The 25,073-nt window shown below is 39.0% G+C and overlaps 1 long non-coding RNA gene across 3 annotated transcripts in view; it reads right to left on the reverse strand.

The window, feature by feature from the left end:
* Positions 1–17,100: 17,100 nt before the first annotated feature.
* The window catches only part of LOC132822922 (uncharacterized), a 29,639-nt gene continuing 21,666 nt past the window's right edge, over positions 17,101–25,073 (reverse strand). For 2 of the 3 annotated variants that reach the window (XR_009645479.1, XR_009645481.1), the window contains exon 4: positions 17,101–17,476. This is a non-coding gene — a long non-coding RNA (uncharacterized LOC132822922). Of the gene's footprint in view, positions 17,477–21,430; positions 22,011–25,073 lie in introns of those variants that run through there. The other variant, XR_009645480.1, reaches the window with a different exon arrangement.

Genomic DNA, 25,073 nt, shown 5'->3' on the forward strand with positions numbered 1-25,073 from the left:
GTTGATAGGCAGAATTTGAAGAAAGTCAATACAACCTATTCATTCCTCCAATATACCTACATGTACAGAAACTGTCCAAAAACATAATGTGATAAACTTTGTATTCATAACAAGCCAAATCAAAACGTTAATTGAATTCCATGTCAGTCTGTTTTACATCAAGTAAACTGATGGTTTATTATTGTAGGAAAAACTATATTCATCCTTTATCAAATTTATTAACATAAAAATTACTATCAAAGGAACTCTAGTTAGTTTTGGACTATGTAGGATTTATTTTTGTATAAATATTATGAAGCATCAACTATTACTGAAGAGCTTTACAAAGAAATGATGAACTGTCAAATATGATTTATATCACACACCAATTGATTTGATAACTCAAAAGTACCACAGAGGAAAGCTAAGAAATATTGTTAGTTTGCAATTCTGCTATATCTGAAGAAATATGGAAAAAAATACTTGCCTTGAGAGAAGAAATTGCCTGTGAAATTGCATTTATCAAATGTCTTATCATTACTGAGAAATATCTTGAGTTTCATGTATAATGAATTGTTTTGAAATATAGTGACCATCTTGTATGAAAACAATTGCAGTAACTAATATAGATACCGCAAGATTCCACAAATTGATGTGCAATGAAAGAAGGACTTTCTATTCTCATTGGTGATGGAGGAGGCACCAATATTGGCCTTTCAAAATGTATATCAGGCTCTATTATGTTCATTTAAACTGTAAAACAGAATGACATCTCATCTGAATCCAGCACAATCAATGTTATATATAAATGCTTGCTTACATGATGTGTTCAAATCCAAGCTAGCTTGAGCCCTATGGCCTAACTCAGGATTCTTTATTGACATTTCCTCTTCTCAGTAGAAAGTGAGGACTGCAGATGCTGGAAATCAGAGTTGAGAGTGTGGTGTTGGAAAAGCACCGCAGGTCAGGCAGCATGCGAGGAGCAGGAGAATCGACGTTTTGGGCATAAGCCTTTCCTGATGAAGGGATGCTGCCTGACCTGCTGTGCTTTTCCAGCACCACTCTCTCAACCTATTTCCTCTCCTCAGCTCTGCTCCATTGCCTAGACCACTCACTGACACTACATTGCCTAGACCACCCTCTGACACCCCATTGCCTCGACCACCTCCTGACACCCCATTGCCCGGACCATCCCCTGACACCCCAATGTTACACAAGCATTTTCTTTAATGCTTTGTTGTTTTGTAATTTGAAAGCTGTTTTCGAAGCGAAGAAATATGTTTCAAAGGTTAATTGAAATGTGTCCATACACTAAATATGGCATGTTCACTGCATGATATATTGAAAAATTATGGTTTCAACTTTGTTGTTTATAATACAACAGGGTATTCAACAGAAATTGTGTGTCTTTTGCAAATTTCTTAGTTAGCTATTTCCATGGTGTTGACTGAGCTGGTTGTACAAAATTGGATGAAAATTGAATACAAAGGATGTATAAGTTACTTTCAAATCAAACTGTATTGTTGTTTTTTTTTATAAAACCAGTGCTCATGTAATGTGAAGAAATTTTACAGGCTGATCCTTCATAAATTAGTTGATGAAAGTGTCATTCTCTGGCCTCCAAACTATTAATTTTCATTAAGACAAATTCTGCACTGCAGAACAATGAGGCACAAGGATCCAAATCGAAATGTGAAGATCAAAGGGAATGTAAGCTAAGGTCGTTTCCAGACGTCAGATTACTATAAAACTATTCCATGGAGCTAATTGTAAACAAAAATGTTATCTTCCATTAATCTCAGGTATTGCATCAAAGAATACTAACAAATTTGCCAAACATAATTTTCCTTTCACAAAACCATGTTGTCACTGTTAGGCTTTTCTAAATGTTCTGCTATTTCTTCCTCAATAAAGGACTCTAACAATTTCCCAACAACAAACGTAGGTTATATGGTCCATAATTCTCTGGTTTCTGCCTCCCTCGGTTTTTGAAAAGGGATGTCACATTAGCGTTTTTTCCATTCTAGTGAAAGCTGGAATCTAGGAAATTCTGGAATATTTTTACCAATACCTCTGCAATCTCTGTAGCCACTTTCTTTAAAACCATCAGATGAAAGCCACTGTCTGCCTTTAGTTCCAGTATTTTATCAAGTACTTACACCCCCTTGATAGAGGTTGTTCCTTCCCTTTGCACATATTCATCTGTTATCTTTGGGCTGTATATGATATACTCCACTATGATGAAGGAAAATATTGGTTTGCATTATCAGACATGTCTGCAAAGTTTCTGTGCTGTATGAGTCTATGATCCCATACATATTCAGCTGCTCTCTTTCTATATAGCCATAAATGCTCTCATTTGTTATTTTAATATTTCTTGTCAATTTACTTTGGCAATCATGTTTTTTCTACTTTATCAGCTTTTAAGTCATTTGATTGCAAAATAATTCCTAATCCTTTGGCCTATTTTGTATGCTTTAGTTTTTTGACTCTTGAACACTTTAGTTAACCATGGGTGGTCCATCATTCTGTGAGACCTAAATAATATTTTGCTGAGCTTTTTACGGTATCAGTTAAATATTTACCACGCCTCATATCAAACTTTCCCTTTACTTTTATCTTCCCAGCTCACTGGGCAAACCTATCTTCACAAATCTATAATTATCCTTGTTTATGGTTTGGAGATGAAGGAGCAGCACTCCGAAAGCTAGTGTGCTTCCAATTAAACCTGTTCGACTATAACCTGGTATTGTGTGATTTTTAACTTTGTCCTTGTTTAAGTTGAGTACACTGGTTTGAGACAGAGTTCCTCTCCCTGAAAATGAATTTGGAGATTGCTACCCTCCAGAGGATGGTTACTTATGAGAACTTTTATTAATCCTACCTCATGAAACATTACTATATTTAAAATATCCTTTTCCTCTGCAATGATCTACTTTAAGAAACAATCCCTGATACAATGTCCAAATTTGACTTCATATTACCTTGCTCAACTGATTTGTCCAGTCAAATTCAGAGTAAATTCACCAATGACAATTGTAATGCCCTCATCCACATCTCCAATATTTTTTAAATTATACTCTGTCCTATAATGAAGCAACTCTTCAGGGACCTATAGATGTCTCCCTTTCCCTTGCTATGCTTTATTTCCACCCAAACTGATTCCTCATCATGATCTATTACACCTATATCACCATTCACTAATGTCGTGATACCTTCCATTATTACCAAAGTGATTCCACCTTCTTTTCATTTTGCTTATTCTTCCAGAACATTGAATATCCTTAAATATTGAGTCCTCAGCCTTGGTTTCCCTACAATCACATCTCCGTAATAGCTATTCAGTCATATTAATTTATTTCTGTCCTCGTCTATGTATATGTTTACCAATTCCTGTTGCACTTTCCTCTTCGCTGTAATCAAATGTCTTCTACTTTTTCATTTCTTTTTGATTTTTTAAGATTTCCTACTCCATGGATTGGTTCAAAGTGGTACTAAAACCCCAATCCTATAATTCACCAGGAACTCGTCCCAACATAGCTCAAACGAAGCCTGCTTGAAATGGAACAGCTATTGATGCCATGGGAGCATTTTCTGACACAGTCTCAAAGCTGACTCATTCTGAGGAGTGCTTTTATTCAAACAAGGCTGCATGAAATTTTCATTTTGAGTAACTTGCAACTGATGGAAAAAATAAGGGTTTGCACAGGGATAGTACTAATTTAGAAAGTTGAGATGATAATTGCTGACCTTTCAGTTCATTCTCATTTTAAAATAATTATTTGTGGGATTTTACAGGTCACAACTTTCTTAAATTCAAGCAAGCAAAAGATATCCAAAAATTCTTGTCTGAGTTTACAACAATGCCTTTAAACTTGGCAAAAATATATTGCTCTTAAACTCCTATTTTTGATGAAAGTTTGCTGTATTTATCCAGAAACCACCCATTCAACCCATCACAAATTATACTTCTCAAATTAAGCAAGAACACTCATTTAATGAAAAATAGGTTTTCATTGCCAATCAACCTTTCCAGCATCAAAAATTAACTATTTCAAGTGTGAGCTCTCTTGCACTTCTGAATTTCCCAGGAAGAAATTGAAGTTTAAATGTTTTTCTTCTTGGCTGGGATTCTCTTCAGAGGGTCAATGCAGGCCTTTTTGAATTGTAAGGATTCTATGTCCACACAGGTTGCAAGAACTTCACATCTGAAGCCAAATGCAAATGAGGAATCTCCAACCTGTTTAATTTTGGTCTAAAAACTTATTGAGAGAATAAAAATGATTATAATGTAGTCATGTTTAAAAATCAATTGTTTGTTTTCTATGAATTGAAGTGGTCTAGGTTTCAATGTAACCCACCTGGTCACTCTCTGGCTGTGGAAAATAAGCTCACCAGCACAATTTCCTGTCAGTTACCCACTGGCTGTTAAATTCCAACCTCCTGTGGTAACCCTCAACATAATTTCCCTTGCTAATGGAAAACTGCTTTTATTGTGAAGTGGTTTTCCTTTCTTGTGCTTGCTTTCACCCTTTTCTGTAATCCAAAATCTCATGGGTCAACACACATTACTTCCCACTGCTTCACATTTTATGCTTGGGCTAATTACAAGGCTGTTTGATTTCACTGTACTACCGTCAACAGCTATCATAGTTGGACTTCATATTTCAAAAAGGAACAATTTTATGGCTTATTCAAAACAAATGCACCTCAATAGATTGGGCATTGTTAGCAAGATATAGGGATAGGTCAGTCCTTATAGTATGGGTGGCTGCATATGGGAGTACTTACTATGGCATGGATAGTGGTTGTTAATGAGGATTTGTTCTTCTTGTTGCAGTGCAGCAGCAGGATTATGAACCATTGCCACCCTTTATCCTCTGGAAGGTCACGAGACATTTACCTTCACCTTGTTACAATTCCAGTGCAAAAAATGAAACTATTAAAATGAGAGGTCCCATATGCCAAACCTTCCTACTCAGAACAACATCCAATTTGTTCAGTATCACAAACATGCAAAGGTACATTAATTTTGGGGACACACTTTAACAGTGGCCTTTCTTTATAACTGATGCTCAGGAGAGATGGGGAGACAAGTAATTAAGATGTGAACTAGTTTTGCAGTCGTTCAGTCTATTAGTGAATAATCATCCTGGCAAACTTAACGTAGTATTGAACAACTCAGTCAGATTCATTTTTGTCTCTCTGCTAGTCTAACTTTCTCAGTGATATCAGGGGTATATCAGCAATTTCTAGTTTAATGCCAGAAAGCCAGGTAGAACATTAGGATAGGTTTGCTGGAGTGACAGCCAAAACAAAAGAGTTTGCAATAACAAATAAAACATCGCAAATTCCAGAAATATGGTGTAAAGGCAGGAAGTACTGGACATACTCAGCAGGACTTGGAGGGGGAAGAATACAATAAACATTTTTTTATTGCAAAGATATACTTAATTCTGCAATACAGTGATGACTGATGCTTTTTTAAAAATCTTAGAGTAAGAGTAACAAGCACTGTACAGTTAATACAGTGGCAATCATGCTTTCTGTGCAGTTCATAATGGATGTGCCCACTTGCTGTGAAGCTATTGGCATTGTTCTATTGATTTTTGTGCCATCCAAATGTAGGTTAGGCACCATCTTATCTTAACTTCACAACTCTGACTGTCTCAGGTTAACGATCATTATGAAGATGTCTGTTTGTAAATTTACAGATGATTCTGGAGATGTGTGTGGGTGTTAGGATCACAGTTGTGAAAAATAGATTCCAAGTTAATCCAGGTATGATGAATGGATGTGCATCTGACAGATAGCTCTCACTATAGGTAAACATAATGTTATGCATGAGGCATAGCCAGTGCTAAATGTACAATATGCTGGATTGAGAACTTAAAACTATTGAGAAAGATGAAGATGTCAGTACATGAATCATCGAAGGCTCATGGCAAATGCTGGAAAGTTACTAGAAAATTAAACAGAACACTAGGATGTATTGCCATGATAATTAAAATTGAAACATGGAAACACGAGCAGGAGTAAGCAGTTTAGATTAGATTACTTAGTGTGGAAACAGGCCCTTTGGCCCAACAAGTCCACACCGACCCGCCGAAGCGCAACCCACCCACACCCCTACATTTACCCCTTATCTAACACTACGGGCAATTTAGCATGGCCAATTCACCTAACCCGCACATCTTTGGACTGTGGGAGGAAGCCGGAGCACCCGGAGGAAACCCACACAGACACGGGGAGAACGTGCAAACTCCACACAGTCGGTCGCCTGAGGCGGGAATTGAACCCGGGTCTCTGATGCTGTGAGGCAGCAGTGCTAACCACTGTGCCACCGTGCTGCCCAAGTTAGCTCATCAAGCCAGTTCCAACATTCAACTTGATCATAACTGATCCTGTACCTTGGGGGTGACCAAGATTCCAAAAAATGAGTTTTGACAGAATAAGCATTAACTTGTTCAAAAGAATTTCAAAGCAAAAAATTAAACATCCAATGAAGTAAATAAAAGTGATCAGTAAAGCATTTCATGCAGAAAAACTTAATTTAAAAAGCCAAATTGGCTTGACTATTAAGAAGCAAAACTAGGAAGAGGGACAGAAATTATTCCCAATTGATTATCAGTAAGGGATGGGGTTGATGACTGAGGAGTTGGATTTAAATCATACCTTGAGTCACATCTGCTGGGCAAGCACCAAGCTGGCTTCAGAAGAACTCTCACAAAATGGAGAGTCAGAATTGAGTTGGCACAGAATCTGGGGTTTCTTCCCCTAAATCTGCTTTCCCTCTCTTCCTTTCCCTCACTTATCCTTTTCATCTCTTTCTTCCTTAATGTTTTCTTTTCTCACCTCTTCCATGGGCTTTGCCCTCCCAACATTTCCACCAGCACTATTACCTCACCAGTGAGCATTTCTAATGAATTGAAACTGGTCAAGATTTTTTGTTCCTGACCGATTTTAATACAGTTTGGTAAAAAGGTGATTTTTAAAAAAATATATGAAAAAGAATGTGCAAGAACAACTATCAGCATCTCTCTCGCAATCACATCCTGACTTGCAGAACCCCTTCATCATCCAACTCTCATTGCCTTCTTGATAATGCAACTCCCATCTCCTTCCCGAATAGTCTACCTCAAAGCCACTATTCTCAGACCCAGCCTCGATGCTCTCCAATCACAGATTGGTTCTGTCTGCATTTACTGCTGTTAGGCTCACCAATAAACCTGTAACAGCACACACTGGAGGGAAATGGCCTCAGGTCAATGGAATACCTCCTTGCAAAATCATCCACTTACAATGTTCCTGTATTTGAAACTCTGACTTTGGAGTGCAGGTTCATAGTTCCTTGAAAGTGGAGTCACAGGTAAATAGGATAGTGAAGAAGGCGTTTGGTATACTTACATTTATTGGTCAGAACATTGAGTATAGGAGTTGAGAGTTCTTGTTGCGGCTGTACAGAATATTGGTTAGGCCCACTTTTGGAATATTACATGCAATTCTGACCTCGCTCCTTTCAGAAGCATGTTGTGAAACTTGAAAGGGTTCAGAAAAGATTCAGGAGCATGTTGCCAGGGTTGCAGGGTTTCAGCAATGGAAAGAGACTGATTAGAATAGGGCTGTTTTCTCTGGAGTGTCAGAGCCTGAGGGGAAATCTTATAAAATCATGAGGGGCATGGATAGGGTAAATAGGCAAGGTATTTTCCCTGGGGTGAGATAGTCCAAAACTAAAGGGCATAGGTTTAAGGTGAGTAAGGAAAGATTTAAAAAGGGATATAAGGGGCAATGTTTTCAGGCAGAGGGTGGTGTCTGTATGGAATGAACTACCAGACAAAGTGGTGGAAGCTGGTAGAATTACAACATTTAAAAAGCATCTGGATAGGTATATGAATAGGAAGGGTTTAGAGGGTATGGTCCAAGTGCTGGCAAATGATCGATATGGACGAGTTAGACCGAAGGGTCTGTTTCCGAGCAGTACATCTCTGTGGGTGAATATGGACAGAGTGGTTGAAAAGGCATTTGGCATGCTTGCCTTCATTGCTCAGCCCTTTGAGTATAAGAGTTGGGAAGTCATGTTGAGGTTATGCAGGACATTGGTGAGGCTTCTTCTGGAGTACTGTGTAAAATAATGAGAGGTACAGATAGAGTTGATGGTAATTGTAAGATAGGGAATTTCAACACTATGAGGCACATTAAGGTGAAGGAAGAGATTTAAAAAAGACATGAAGGGCAATTTTTATTTTACACAGAGGGTTGTTCATATGTGGAATATACATCCAGAGGAAATGGTGCAATTACAACATGTAAAGGACATTTGGATAGATACATGCATTGGAAAGACTTGGAGGGATATGGGCCAGGAGCAGGCAGGTGGGATTAGTTTAGTTTGGGAATTATGTTTGGCAAGAACTGGTTGCACCGAATGGTCTGTTTCGTGATCTAATAATTCAAAAATACTCTGCCATTCTGTTTGCTACCCAAAGTGGACAACTTCCCACTTCCCACGTTTGCAAGCTCATTCAACTTACCTAAATCACCCTGAGGGCACTTTATATCCTCCTCACCATTTATAATTCCATCCAGTTATTTATCATGAACGAAATTCTAAAATAGATCTATTTATTCCCACTTAATGTTCCCCAAGTGCCAATCAATGCAAGCCAGAATATTAGCATCAATCCATGTGCTTTGATTTTGCACACAAACATCTAAAGTGGGACATCATCAAAACTCTGAAAGGTGAAGTGCAACATATCTACTGCCTCTGCTTCACCCACTCATTCTCCTGTTTTGAGTTTGATAATTTCATGCTAATGTTGTGTATTCCCAATTATATATTCAAGATGGCAACAAATAGGGCTCCTGAGCCAGAGCACCTCTGTTCCGACCGCTTTTCTCTTCTTTTTTTCTTTTTTCCCTTTTTCCTTTTACTTACCTCTTGTCCTGAGCTCAGCTGGCAGTGGCAGGGGGCCCTGACCTTTCAAGGGCAAGCACAGGACCTGTCATTGGAATCAGCAGAGGGGACATCGGCAAGGTCAACCCAGCAATAAAAAAATGGCACCTGAGGATCGACAACTTTGCCATTGGTTCGGGTCCGGTGCTAGTGACAGCAAAGTGGTGGCGGAAGGGCATCATAGCAAGATCAGCGAGGTGGGCCCAGTGGTGAGAGTTCTGACTCTAATGTTGGTGGGTCTAGCACAGGAACAGTGAGCCAGTGGCAAAGGAGAATCGGCCTAGCAAAAAAGATGGCATCTGACGAGGGACGATTTCAACTTTGGTTGGGTCCAGTGTAGAGGGTGGTAAGGTGGTGGTGGAGTCAACAATGCACTGGCTCAGGACTGATAGATTCTCTAAGCTATAGCTTTCTTTTTTTCTTATTCTTAAAACTATTCAAAATGGTGCCAGATCATGGAATGAAAATGCTTTTCACTGTATTTTCTTGCTTTTCTTCATGTAAACTATATGTGACAATAAAACCATTCATTCAAGTGCCCTGTTATCACCTCCATTAAAAGGTACCAGCGTTATCTTGACTACTGCTGTTAGTCTAACTGGTCTGTAATTCTGTTTTCTTCCTTCCAGCATTTTTAAAAATGATGATGTTCTATTTGCCATCCTCCGATTTGCCAAGATAATATCAGAATCTACTAAATTTTGGAAGATGGCAACCAATATGTCCACTATATCCATGGCCACCTACTTCAGTGCAGATCCTATTGGGTTTTATCAGTTTTCAGTTCCATTAATTTCTCCAGCACTATAGTTTTATGAAGACAATTCTTTCCTTATAGTATACCCCTATTTCCCCAACACTTCTGGGAAGGTATTTGTGTCTTCTTCCTGTCAGATGAATTAAAATGGCTGAATTTTATTGGAAATCAGCTAAGTATCAATTCTGAAGAGTTTCATGGAAAGGACCTCTCTTAGGCTTAGTTCATGCTCTCCCCAACTTTCCAAATTTTTATTTCCACTATTTTTTCATTTTACTTAGAGAAGCTCTTACAGTTTACTTTATTTTCTGGAGTCATGAACACAAGCTCAAAATTGGACAAACTAAATTGCCCTGCAGACAGAGAAATTGGGCTTGACAGAAAATTCTCATTGTAGGATATGTGGATGGGCCCCAGCTATGCCTGTCTCTTCGTAGGATATGTGGAACAGTCCATCTTCCACAGCTACACTGGCACCACCCCCCACCTTTTCCTCCGCTACATCGATGACTGTATTGGCGCTGCTTCGTGCCCCACGAAGAGGTTGAATAGTTCATCCACTTTACCAACACCTTCCACCCTGATCTCAAACTTACCTGGACCATCTCAGACTCCTCCCTCCCCTTTCTAGACCTCTCCATTTCTATCTCGGGCGACTGAATCAACACGGACATTTACTATAAACTGACCAACTCCCACAGCAACCTAGACTACACCTCCTCCCACCCTGTCCCCTGTAAAAACACCATCCCATATTCCCAATTCCTTCATCTCAGGCGCATCTGCTCCCTGGAGAACCAGTTCCAATACCGAGCAACTCAGATGACCTCCTTCTTCAAAGACCGCAATTTCCCCCCAGACATGATCAACGATGCTCTCCACCGCATCTCCTCCACTTCCCGCTCCTCTGCCCTTGATCTCCACCCCTCCAATTGCCACCAGGACAGAACCCCACTGGTCCTCACCTACCACCCCACCAACCTCCATATATATCGTATCATCCATCCTCATTTCAGCCACCTCCAAACGGACCCCACCACCAGGGATATATTTCCCTCCCCTCCCCTACCAGCGTTCCAAAAAGAGAACTCCCTCCGTGACTCCCTCGTCAGGTCCACACCCCCCACCAACCAACCTCCACACCGGCACCTTCCCCTGCAACCGCACGAAATACAAAACTTGCGCCCACACCTCCCCCCTTACTTCCCTCCAAGGCCCCAAGGGATTCTTCCATATCTGCCACAAATTCACCTGCACCTCCACACACATCATTTACTGCATCTGCTGCACCCAATGTGGCCTCCTCTATATTGGGGAGACTGGCAGCCTACTCGCAGAATGTTTCAGGGAACACCTCTGGGACACCCGGACCGACCAACCCAACCTCCCCGTGGCTCAACACTTCAACTCCCCCTCCCACTTCGCCAAGGACATGCAGGTCCTTGGACTCCTCCATCGCCAGACCATAGCAACACGACAGCTGGAGGAAGAGCGCCTCATCTTCCACCTAGGAATCCTCCAACCACAAGGAATGAACTCAGATTTCTCCAGTTTCCTTATTTCCCCTCCCCCCAGCTTGTCTCAGTCCCAACCCTCGAACTCAGCACCACTTTCCTAACCTGCAATCTTCTTCCTGACCTCTCCGCCCCACCCCCCACTCCAGCCTATCACCCTCACCTTAACCTCCTTCCACCTATCACATTTCCAACGCCCCTCCCCCAAGTCCCTCCTCCCTACCTTTTATCTTAGCCTGCTTGGCACACTTTCCTCATTCCTGAAGATGGGCTCAAGCCCAAAATGTCGATTCTCCTGCTCCTTGGATGCTGCCTGACCTGCTGCGCTTTTCCAGCAACACATTTTTAGCTTTTTTTCTAACGACGATTATATACATTACTTGTTGTGTTATTTTCCACAAAAAGGTTCTTTGACTGTTGTAATGGATGCACTTCATCCTGAAACATTTGCCATTGCATATCCACAGTCATGCCTGAAGAAGGGCTTATGCCCGAAACATCGAATCTCCTGTTCCTTGGATGCAGCCTGACCTGCTGCGCTTTTCCAGCAGCATATTTTCAGCTCTGATCTCCAGCATCTGCAGTCCTCACTTTCTCCTCTTTTGATCAAGTTACCCAGGCTATCATAGTCAATGCACCCTTCAAGCCTTCATCATTTTTGTTTCAATTTAGACCCTAGTTTCAGGTTGGATTATTTAAATTTCAGTACCACTGAAGGATTCTATCATTCTTTGGCACATTTTCCTAAAGGACCTCTCATGGAGATAATTAATTAACCCCTTCTTATTGCACAAAACCAAATTTAGGATTGTCTATTCCTTAATGGGTTCATTAAGTGTATTAACCTTAAAAAAAAACACATCTTGTATATATTCTGGAAATTTATCCACCGCAATAGGAAAATGGGTCCACGAGTAGGCCATTTAGATTATGAAGCCTGCGTTACCATTTAACATGATCAGGGATGACAGAATAGTTTTTTCATCCTATCCTCATAACTCTGAAGCCTAACAACAATAAGAATCCAAAATTATTGCTCATTTTGTTTGTAAACAGTCTATATGTAGTTTAAAGTTTCCGATTATTGCATACATCTCTAATTCTCTTTTTAATGCCAACATCTATCTTACTGCTACCTACTCTCACTGCTAAGCAAAAATCATTACCCTTCCTTGTTAAACTGGTCAAGAATACAGTTTAGTTTTGACCTCCTTATCTATATTCGTCCTGGAAAATGTAACTAATATAAAAACCATATATTATAGAAGTTTTACATCCTATAATCAACTGGATTATTCATAAAATACCATTGTTAAAGTGAACAACCTCCTAATGCTATATGAGCAGAGCATATTTTCTGCCAGTTAGGATTCTGATTGGTAGTGGCATTGCGATGGAGAATGAAAGAGTTCATGGATGACTGACCATTAACCTCAAAATTTTATTTAAATATACACCAGAAATCTTGACTCTGATTGGTCAAGATTAGAGGTGCCGGTGTTGGACAAAGTCAGAAATCACACAACAGCAGGTTAAATTCCAACAGGTTTATTTGAGATCATAAGCCTTCAGCATGTAGCTCTTTCACCAGGTGCAGGGAAGCACATAGGCACAGAATTTATGGGCAGAGAGATCAAAAGATTATACAAATGGTGTGAGTGGAGTGTCAAATAATATGTCTCTGTCGGTGAACTAGGATATTGATAGTGTGAGTAAAGTGTCAATAGCTGAACAACAACTGAAGGGGTGACCTATAGTCCAATTAAATGAGGCGGAGAGATAATTACAAAATTAAAAATAAAGTGGTGCCGGAGACAAACCGCTTGAGTGGAATAACATGGAATGAGAAAAGAAGCTGCTTGAAAAGCCAAACAGGTCTGACGAAAAACCAGAGGAAGGGTCACTGGATCCGAAATGTTAACTCCAATTTTTCATCACAGATGCTGCCAGACCTGTTTGGTTTTTCCAGCAGCTTCTTTTCTCATCCCATGTTATTCCAGTCATTTGGTTTGTCTCCAGCACACCTTACTTTTAACTTTTTGTTCGGACATAATGTGCCTCATTTACTAAGATTATAGATCATCCCTTCAGCTGTTATTCAGCTATTCACACTTTACTCACACTGTCTAACACTCTCAGTCACCTGCAGAGACTTATTATTTGACACTTCAGTTGCACCATTTGTATGATCTTTTGATCTCTTGGCCCTTGATCCCTCTGCCCATAAAATCAGTGTGTGCTTCACTCTCACTGCACCTGACGAAGGGCCTACGCTCCGAAAGCTTATAATTTCAAATAAACCTGTTGGACTCTAACCTGGTATCGTGTGATTTCTGACTCTGATCAGTCAAGGCATTGACCTGAGGAATGAACCAGAGAATGGCCGTTGCCTGTTTTATTCAGTTGAAACAGTCGCACACAATCTGTGTACAGTATATGTTCTGTCTGCAAAGAACAGGGTTCACGATATTAACATATGAAGCTTCCTTTATGTGTAAGCATGCCATACTGGAAGTTCAAATGACAATCTTAAAATTAGTTGTCAGCCTAATTCTTGTCATGTGACATAATGTTGGGCACTATGTTTAACCTTATGTAAGCATAGGCTGATTGGGCATGTTCAGCATCTGACTGACAGAACATATCTGTGAATGAGAGAAATGAATTATACTCAACTGATCAGAATTAATTTGCTTTGTTTAAATCTAATCAAAACTTGCTAATTAGTTGCCAATCAACGTATTACTGATACTATGGAAAATCCCAAAGATCAACCACATTTCGTACGTTATGACTGTGATTACAATTCAAAAAATCAATGACTGTAATGTACGTTGGCACATGCTGTGGATATGAAAAGTGGTATATTATTGTAAGTCTGTTTCACCCTTCATTGGAGGATATTTATTCATCTCACTTGTATTTTGTTTTTTTTTAATGGCAATTTCCTAAAATTGATTCATTTAAATTTACCTAGCATGTTGATGCTTTCTCATTTTTAACTTTTTCAGAAGATCATATGACTAGCTGGAGGACCAAGGCAGTAGTACAGCTAAACACTGTTAGATTAAATCCATCATGTTTTGTTTTTGCTTAATATAATAACCTGTGTTTTCCCAGTTAGGGAGATCAAGAAAAAAATCCATAGGGATTTGGGGGGTGGTTGGGGAGGTTGGGAGTGGTGATAGACAAGAAATTAGAGGAAAGTTTGGCTATTCCAGAATCTTTCACAACACGTGTGGTGTTTTAAGCTACTTGGAAAGGCAAAGGGTACACCTCCCATTTGAATCCATTCCCCCATATCCACCTCATGGAAATTACAATTCAACATAGAAATTATGCCAATTCCACCCATTCTAGAGCACAAAGTGCACTAACTCATGTGCTGTTGCAATGTGAGCTAAACTTTCAAACATTGCATTCAATCAATCTATTGTCAAGGCCTCTTATTTTAACCATAAGAGAAATATTTGCCCATCCATAGTTGCTGTTGAGAAGGTGATGATGAGCTGCCTTCTTGAACTGCTGCAGTCCAAATGGACTGTTCATCTTTACATGTGGATCTCCATCGTAAGGTTCGTCCTGTAAAACATCAACTTGCACCATTTCCCATTATGCACAGTTTATTCTGTATCCAATTATCATAAATTCAAAAAATATTATGTTTTTGGTGGTCCTTCTTGTTTGTGGTTGTCATCCTTTATTTATATGACAGTGTTACACAATATGTTATGCCAACGTATACCATTCATGTTGCATTGTGACAGAAACCGAATATCGGTGTCTTTTGTGTATATTCCTTTAATTTCTCTAAAGACAGATCAAGTAACATTCAGTGAAACAAAGCTTGCAATGAATTACTACTCTGTGTTGTTTCACAGTCAGTGAACATCCAGAACAGCAGTTCTGATCAGATTCACTTAGTTTAATCATGTTGCTTAATTATACAAAATTAAGAACATAACACATTTCTCCACATCAGTAGATCATCTTAAACAAGTAGTCTTCTAGCATTTCCAATCTTTTCATCAGAGTGAAATCCTCCCTTAGAATTTCCTTTCACAAACGTCTGAGAACATATGGGTATGAAAAAAAGATTTTTTTCCCCAGAGTAGTTAGATATAGTAAATCACAGCGAATGACCATGGATGGGAGTAAAGAAATGATTTTCAGACTTCCATCTGTTTGTTGAGCTCATCCAGTTTTGTTATGCATAGAGAATGACTCAAATTATACAATTTCTGATATTCCCACAGAGTCTACTGTCAAGATTTGATGGTCATGGACAAAAAACATCTCAGAAGCAGAAAGATCAATGCCATGATCTTTCATCCTTTTATGAATTCGCAGATACTGCAAAGTTTCATGAAGTAACCAAAGGAAATACAAAAGCCATGTGGTCTTGTCTAGATATGGCCAGCTTTTACCAGGGTGGAGGTTGAATATTTGCCACTTACAAATAGCATTTTTTGAAACTCATTTCTATCTTGGGAATTGACACATTGTCTCCCCATAGATACAGGCTGCACTCCAAACATATTCAAACATTCATTGTTATGAAAAAGAATCCACATAAATTTTAAGCAGGCTGCCAAGTAACAGGAAGGCAGTTCCACAAGGATGACTCTCTGCTTGGCAAAGTCAGACTGAAGTTTCATTAAATCTTCCTGTTACATTCAGAAGTTTGCAATGGTTTTTAAATTGGACTCTAGAGAAAATCTAAGCAAGCTGCTCCCTACCTGTCAGGGATTTGAGCGTGTGCACATGGGAGAGGGACATGGAGTGAAAGGGAGACAAATTAAAACAGCTGAGGATTGTATGTGTCTTGTTTTAATTATACTCTATGGATTTTATGTAATTGCATGAGGGAAGAAATTGATTTAGAGAAATTGAAATGGTCAAATGGAATGGAAAAGTAAAATTTTGTATTTTTACCAAAAAAGTTTCCATTCATTCTGGTGCTGCTTATGAATAATAGACCAAGGTTTCCTCTGGGCTTGCAAAAAAAACTCAATCTGTGCCCTTCTGCAATTCACAAATTGCATATCTGACACATGTGTGACTTTACATACTATATTTGTCTTTTCACACTTGAGCATGTTTGCAGTGCAGTGAACAAGGTATACAGTACATCTCTTAACAGGTTGATTAGCAAGTGAGCAGAGTAAACGTGGAAGTAGCGTGGTTAGAAGGCCTGCCTCTGTTCTGCAACATGGAAATTCCAGCTCCCAACAGTAGTTAAGAGCCCCTGAGACCTCATCCTTCACCTTCCCCAGTCACTGACCCATCCCAATGCCAGACCATGCACCTTTAGGTTCTCTATGACAGCTCATCCCACCTTGATGCGTCCATACTATCCATTGTCACTTACTCATGATCCACTGTGCACAACATTCAGATTGCATGAAATATCAATGGAAAATATTTGATACCCTTCTAACCACATATTATCTAATAAGACTTGGAGATGCCGGTGTTGGACTGGGGTGGACAAAGTTAAAAATCACACAACAGCAGGTCCAACGGGTTTATTTGGAAGCAGTAGCTTGATCATGAGAAAAAGATATGTTCCAATAAATAATAGCTCAAAATGCCTGTAATCCTATTAGCTGGTGTCTGCAAATCAAAAACCACAATCAGCTATTAAAATATCTTAAGTGTCATTCATTCTCAGTGGAATGGAGTACCTTCTGTACCAAAACCCATTAACACCTGTAACTCACTCAAGCATTAATGATGGCTATAGCTGACAAAACAATAGATTGTTCTGAGCAGGAAAGAATATCAGATCCTCATTTCAATTTCAAAGCAGAAAGCCTCTCAATCAATGTAAGAGAGTTAGATCTTTTTCAAGTGTAAATTTCTTTCAAAATGTCAAAAAGAGTTTTCTTCCCTCTAACCAGAGCTATTTCAATCATAATAGAAAAGATTAAACTATAGGCTGACAGCACATTTTGTAACAGTTTTCATTGCATAATTCTGCTTCCACCATTGGAAATGCAAGTGAACAAACAGACAGATTGATCATTTGTGTTGTATTTCTCTATGTGTCATAACTGTACCAATCATATATCATATGACAAGGATTGGTAAAGCAATAATGCAGATTCTTTATTTGAAGCTAAATCTGTATGCATACAATGTTACTTCAAGCCTATGGACATGTCTGACTTCTATGACTGCTGCTGTGTTCGGTGTTTCAATCATGGGGTTCCACATCACGTCTGATTACAAGGTGCACAATGATTGGCAGCACTTTAAGTTTCACCCCTGTAAAGATACGTATATCTCATCATAACAAACATAAAAGTCACTTACTTTTAAAGGATAGATCCCAATAATGAACTACAGCATTAAAAATACTTTACAATATACACCTAATAGTGACATTTAAAGGTGTGTAAACACTTTACACTTGCCTTTTAGTATGTTGCAGAATTCTGGGTAGGTTTTCTACTTCAGGAGCTCACAAAACTGCCTCTCGTTTCAAACTCCACAATGCCAAAGAAAATAGTGTGATAACCTTTTTAAGGCTTATGGGGAATCACTAATTAATCTCCCTGTGAAGCTTGATGAGTATGAGCTCCCTTGGTAACATGTAATGACCAGTCCAGCTGGAACTCATGACTGAGAACTTTACATGAGCCATGATAGTGAGTTCTTGTGGTGTAGTGATAGTGTCCTTACCTTTGAGTTGGAGAAAGCCTGGGTTCAATTCCCACCTATCTATCCCAGAGTTGTATCGTAACATCTCTGGACAGGTTGATAGGAAAATTGCTTCAGTTTTATTAAAAGAAAGCTATGGCCCAATGGTTGGTGGGTCTGCTTATGGTTCAGTTTAGTGTCCATACCTTTGGACCAGGAGGCTCAGGTTCAAATCCATCTGCTCCAGAGGTATATAACAGCTTTCTTGAACTAGTTGATTGGAAAATTTAAGAGCCACCATGGCTCAAGTGCATAGCATGCTGGTTTTGGAAACAGGAATGTTTGGGTTCTGTAGTTGGCATGTTCTCCCTGTGTCTCTGTGTGCTTCTGGGGCATCTCTAAATAGGTTGATTAAGGAAAATAGAGCAGAGCCATAGGGTTCTTGTGGTACAGAGGTAGAATCACAATCTTTTAGCTGGAAGGCCCAAGTTCAAGTCCCACCTGCTCCAGAGGTATGCAATGATATCATTGGGAATGATGATTAGGAAATGGTTGATTTTGCACATGGATAGCAGTGAGTTGAGGGGTGCATAGGTTAAGTTATTACATTTTACATTAGGATTAAACCTCGGCATAACATCGTGGGCCAAAGTGCCTTTCCTATGTTTTATGTTCTAAAATAGTTTGAAAAAAATCTTAAAAAGCAGACTTATTTTCCCTACTTCCCCCTTACTTTCTGGTGGTTGCCGACATGTGTGAATTGTAGAATGATAGAATCCCTACAGTGTGGAAACAAGCTTTTCAGCCCAACAAGTCCACATTGACCCTCCGAAGAGTAAGCCACCCAGACCCACCCCCATCACCCCCACCCTATCGTCCTATATTTACCTCTGACTGATGCACTTAACCCTGAATACTCCAGAAAATTTAGCACGGCCAATTTACCTAACATGCATATCCTTGAACTATGGGAAGTAACCAGAGGGAACCCATGCAGACACAGGGAGAATGTGCAAACTCCACACAGACAGTCACCCGAGAGCAGAATCGAACCTGGGTCCCTGGCACCGTAAGGTAGCGGTGTTAGCCACTGAGCTACCGTGCCACCCACCCACTAAGTCTCCATGCATCCCATCCATTGAGCCACCATGCCGTCCACATGATCTACTTGTTTCAAAAAAAAGATCATGGTGATTTGGTGGTAGGAGTACCATTTGGATATTTATGCTAAAAAAAAGCTGACACAGGGATGAGTCTGCGGAACTCGTTGTCTATCCCTGGCTGGGACAAGCCTCTGCACAAGTAGTGGCTCTATTTTCATGTTCAACAGCAATGTTCCTTTCCACTTGGCTTCCTGTGTAAATATAGGGAGGAAATCTAATTTTGTGATCCAAAAAATGTTTTAAGCACCACTTATGTACCTAATCACAGACAATATGGTGGCAACTGTTCACTTTCAAATTGGCCATTGACACCTGAAGTACATACATTCTGGGCAGGTGACACAAATATACATGGGCTGCTTTAGGGAGGCACTTGGTATATCACTGGGTCAATACAGCTGAGCAGAAATTCATCTGTATAGGCAAAATGAGCACTGATCGGAGGTGTTGTTGCAGCATTTTATTAACATCCTTTTGCAAATTCCTTTCTCATGAGCATTATTTATTATCCTCCTGTGTTAGTACTTTACAGATATGTGAAAGTTGGATACCCAGCTGTACAGTATATTGAAAATTTTACAGCATGTGTTAGTCTGGTTTATTTCATTCACTGATCTGAATTTATTTGAAAAGTTATTGAAAATTGGGGTAATGAATGTATTTCTGCAATCCTGGGAAGAAAGGAACATAGCCAGCCATAATGGGAAACAGCTTTCACATTATAGTTAGACATCTTGGACAGTGCCTAGAACAGCCTGTATTCTTTAATATCATTTAATTTTAATTGATTTTCTTCCTGGAGAAGCACGTTCAAATTCTATGAATCCAAAAAGGAAAGAGAATTTAATTCTTGATGCTAGTAAAGGTTGGTGCAGAGCATGGTACCTGAGCTTGGATTGGTCTCATCAATTTTAGTTCGGCTTTGAACTAAATAAAAACACAGTACTGTGGATGTGAAAATCTGAGATAATAACAGGCGATATAGGAGAAACCCAATAAATCTGGCAGCAACTAAGTGAGAGTCAATGTTTTGAGTTCAATATGATCCCTGAGTTCCAAGGAAGTGTCATTATGGATTTGAGAAGCTAGTTTAGTTGTGCTCTCCACTGATGATGCTGCCAGACCTGTTACATTATGACAGGACTTTCCATTTTTATGACTAATTAAAATTTATTAAGGGCCAAGACACTCCCTGGTGAGATTTTGACTACTTCATATTAGCAAGGAGCTGTATTTCTTACCAACTCTTCACCAGCATCAAAGCTACAACTGGTATTTTGGATGTTAATGAGTAAAGCTATGTAAATGTCAGACCAGAAAGTGGTATGACAGAGCACTATAAACATCATATTGCTCTTAATTGTTCATCCTATTATCCACAACATAAAACATCAGCTTTGGTAGAGTGACAAAATAGGCAGTGATAAATTGATTGCTTCCTATACATTCTGCCTGATTTAAGTCCATGAATATTTTTCTTAGACCTATGAAAAGTTTTCAAAACATTTCCATCAATTTTTTAGTCCTGTAAAAAATAGACTTCACATTCCAACCCCCTGTAATTTAGTCAAGATAAAAATAAATCAGTAGTTAAACTCCACACAATTTATTTACCATGTTATAGCTTCTTAGGAGAAACATGATTGTTTTTGGTTTTAACAAAATAGTGCTGCAAGTTGGGTGTAGTACTATTTCAGAAAAAAACTGCAAAACCTGTTTTTGCATACTATCATTGCAGCTCCATTTGTGCTGTTAGTTAGAGGTCAGATCAGTTCCAAAATGTGCTTAGAACTAATCGAATTGTCAATATAAACACCATGACATGAGTGCTGAATCAGTCCAGCTGAGGTTAATTATTCTGAGAGTTATTTGGAGGCAATGCAATCTAAGCAGTCACCAGATTAATGATTCCATCTATTCCTTTGACTTACTGTCTATTGCTTGCTCTCCTTTTCTGTATTATTAAACAAAGCAAAAAGTAACTTATGCATCAGCACTGTTGTCAGAATAATTATGTACCAATGGATATGAGGCACTGCAGAAGCCGTGTTCAATTAATCTGAGATTGATTTGAGTGTTGAACTCAGTATATAGCATTGGGATTTGTTTGAGCTTACTACAAAATGCTCATGCACTTATCCATCACGGTAATATGCTCAGAACTAAGCAAAGTGAACAATTTGCAGAGTATTGTTGAAGAGTTTCTAAATTGCTGTAGCATCACAGAGAATAGAAAGCAAGATACAGTATTGCTGAAAAGTAAATTGTTTGATGTGGTTACTTGAGTATAACATCATTGCTGATACGATAAGGTCTGAGTGGTCCTATATGTGAACTGTTGTAACATATACCACAAATGCTAAGTTCTTGTTAAAACAGATATCTTGCAATTTAAAAACACCAACGATTTACAGAGCTGTAAGATATCAGACTTGCACATGCTGTTGTTCTGATCTTAGTATATAGAGTATGGATACAGGAACTGCAAGTAAGCTGTTATTATTGTACTTGTTGTGATGATTGGCACTTACATTACTGACTGCTCAGACTGAAGTGGATGTCACATGTCATAATGTCTTAAAGTGACATAGTCTGCCTGCTTTAGAATTTATGTAACACTCCAACATCACTGAACTTCTCTTCTTGCACAGAACAAACACAAGAATGTCAAATTTCAAATTATCATAATTTATAGTCCAAGCAAAAAACATGTCGGTTGGTAGCCAAGCAGACTCAATCAATGGCTATATGGAAGTAAATCTGTCGATACCTGCTGTCGATGTCACCAGTGGAAACATATACAACAGTGCCTGAGTTACAAATGGATTCCATTCTGGAACCTGTTCACAAATCAATTTGTTTGCAAGTGGGAACACAATGCCAAACAATGGAAAGCAGCTGTTTGTATATACAGAAATGTTTATATGTCGGATCTTTAAAATGACCTCTCTGTATGGAATCGCTCACAAGTCGGATATTTGTTAATCCGGGACGCCCTGCAGATGGAGAGAAATGATGGAAAGATTAGATTTTGAGAAATATTAGAGGTAAAGATGCAGCGAGAAAAAAATAACACCGTGACTAGAAATGCTGTGACGATAATCAGAAAGATAACTAAAGTGAGTGCTACAACTGAGAAAGCTAGTACAGTTGGTCATGTTAAAGGCTGCAGAGAGAGCTCATGGATGACGAGATAAGAAATGCACCACAGTCACATGGTATGTCATTTGTGACTTTGCCTCGAGCCATTTCAATGCCATGACTGCAAAGATTCTAACCTAGATTTAAAAAAAAGGTGAGCATAGATTTATGAAGCCACAGTGTCCTGAGTTAGCTAAACTCATACACATTAGCCAAGATTTGAAGTTATTTATTATAAATTTGAATAGAATCAAGATATATGCAAAATTTGAATGTTGCTGGATTACGTTTCTGAAAAGGGGAATCAGATTATACTTCTGGTTAATTAAATTCTTCTTTCCGTGATGTGGAGGAGCAGGGGCTGGACTGGACTGGATATGGTCAGAAGTCACACAACACCAGATTATAGTCCAACAGGTTTATTTGAAATCACAAGCTTTTGGAGCGCTGCCCCTTCATCAGGTGAAGTAAGGAGAGGCATACAGGCACAGAATTTATAATCAGAGAGATCAAAAGATCATACAAGTGGTGTGAGTGGAGTGTTGATAGGCTGAATAATAAGTCTCTTCAGGTGATAAGAGTGTCAGATAGTATGAGTAAAGTGTCAACAGCTGAACAATAAGCAAAAGGATGATCAGCTATCCGATTAATTGAGGGAGAGAGATAATTCAAAAAATGAATGCTGCTGGAGACAAATCAAATGACTGAAATAACATGACAAGTATTAGACTCACATGCCAAGTATCTAATCAAAGTAACAAGTAATCCAAAACTGTATAAGTTAATTAAGGTATGGAGATCATAAGAAGTTATCCAGGTGATTGGGTCAATGCATGACAATAAAGAAGATTTTACAGTGTTGTATGGTGTCATGGTCAATGTTGCCCTGAAGGATGGGCACTTTACTGTGAAAAATAATCTGTTTAAGGTTTGGCAGTTGTTTGGATGATCTTAGTAAGATGTTTATTGTCATTAGATTCCCTACAGTGTGGAAACAGGCCCTTCAGCCTAACAAGTCCACACCGACCCTCCAAAGCCTCAAAAACCCACCCAGATCCATTTCCCTCTGACTAATGCACCTAACCTATGGACAATTTACCTGACCTGTCTACCTTTGGACTGTGGGAGGAAACCCACACAAACACAGGGAAAACATGCAAACTCCACACAGACAGTCACCTGAGGCTAGAATTGAACCTGGGACCCTGGTGCTATGAGGCAGCAGTGCTAACCACTGAGCCACCGCGCTAGCACATGAAGTTTCTCTGCTCCAGAGAAGTACTGGATGACAAAGGATACACTTTTGGGCATATCCTGCGTCTGTCTTCTGAGGAGGTCATTCTGCACCCATGAAGACAGCCTCAGCCATGATCTTGGATTCATTTTGAATTACATATAACCACACCATACGGTTCTATATCAATAAAACCTTCCTGACTGTTTTGTTTTGACATCATCACCTTGATAACTTGTTATGATTTCTCTACCTGTATTAATTTGTACAGGTTTGGGTTATTTGTTACTTTGGTTAGACCCTCAGTTCTTATACCAATCATGTTATTTCAATAATTTGGATTGTCTCCAGCATGACCTTAGTTTTTTTTTGTAATTATCTCTCTGCCTCAATTAATCAGATTATAAATCATTCCTTCACTTGTTGTTCAGCTGTTGACACTTTGTGCACACTATCTGACACTCTTGATCACCTGTTGACACCTATTACTCAGCCTGTTGACACTCCATTCACACCATTTGTATGATCTTTCGATCTCTCTGATTATAAATTCTGTGCCGATGTCCTCTCTTCACTTCACTTGATAAATGGACAGCGCTCCAAAAGCTTGTAATTTCAAACACACCTATTGGACTATAACATGGTGTATCAGGACTTCTAATGATTTTCATGATGGTGCCTTAGTCAGTTCACTTAGACTCTAAATTTCTCCCTCCTTTCTTTTCATCTAGATGTTTCCAGCTAATGACATTATCAGTAGACATGGGATTTGCTTCAAAATGCACTTTGGTTGAAGTTACCTTTAAAATAAATCTCTAAATCCAATCCACTGCCTCCATACTTTGAGACTAGTTTCTCTGTTATCCAATATTGAATACTTTACAAAACTGGAAACACATATTTCTCATCATTGGTTCCCAGCACAAATTCTGATGCCTCACATTAACTTCCTCTCTTGTTACTGTATCAGAACAAATTCTGTCCATTCATAAACTTGGCAACCTATTTAAGTACTACTTCTCTCTTTTAAAGACTGCCCACTTACCTCTATAACATACAGTTACTCAAGTCTCAGCTCAACCAAAGTAAAAACCTTATCCATGCTTTTACCACCACTGGAACTTTTCCTTCTAATATTCTCCTAGATAGCCACCGATTCTCCAATCTCCATTAACTGTGGTTCATTCAAAACTCTGCTTTCTGTACCCTATCTCAGCTCAAGTTCATCTAAACCTTTATTGTCATCTATGCTACAGAATCTCCAATTTAGAATCTCATTCTCCTATTTGTGCTTTAAGGATCTTGATCTCTTTCTTATCTATAATCATCTTCAGCCCTACAACCCATGACCTAACAGCCAGTATTGATCTGTTGTGAAACCCCCTCCAATTAGACCACCAAAGATGACCCTGTCTTTAGATCCTTCATCCCCGTTCTCTATAATGCTTTTATCAAATCATTCAACAGCTGTCTCTTCTTTTAAGATTCATCTAAATGTAATCTCTAAAGTACAAGGCTTGCCACATATTCTATGATTTGAATTCAAATTTTTATGCAATGTATGTTGGAAAATCCTGGCTACATATATAAGTCATCCAAACGCACAAATGGAAAGTTAATCAGCTCTCAATCTTATAAAAACTGCTAGCATTGTAAAAACTATGCTTTCACTTTGCACACATAT

Source organism: Hemiscyllium ocellatum, chromosome 15, assembly GCF_020745735.1.
Source record: "Hemiscyllium ocellatum isolate sHemOce1 chromosome 15, sHemOce1.pat.X.cur, whole genome shotgun sequence".
NCBI lineage: Eukaryota > Metazoa > Chordata > Chondrichthyes > Orectolobiformes > Hemiscylliidae > Hemiscyllium > Hemiscyllium ocellatum.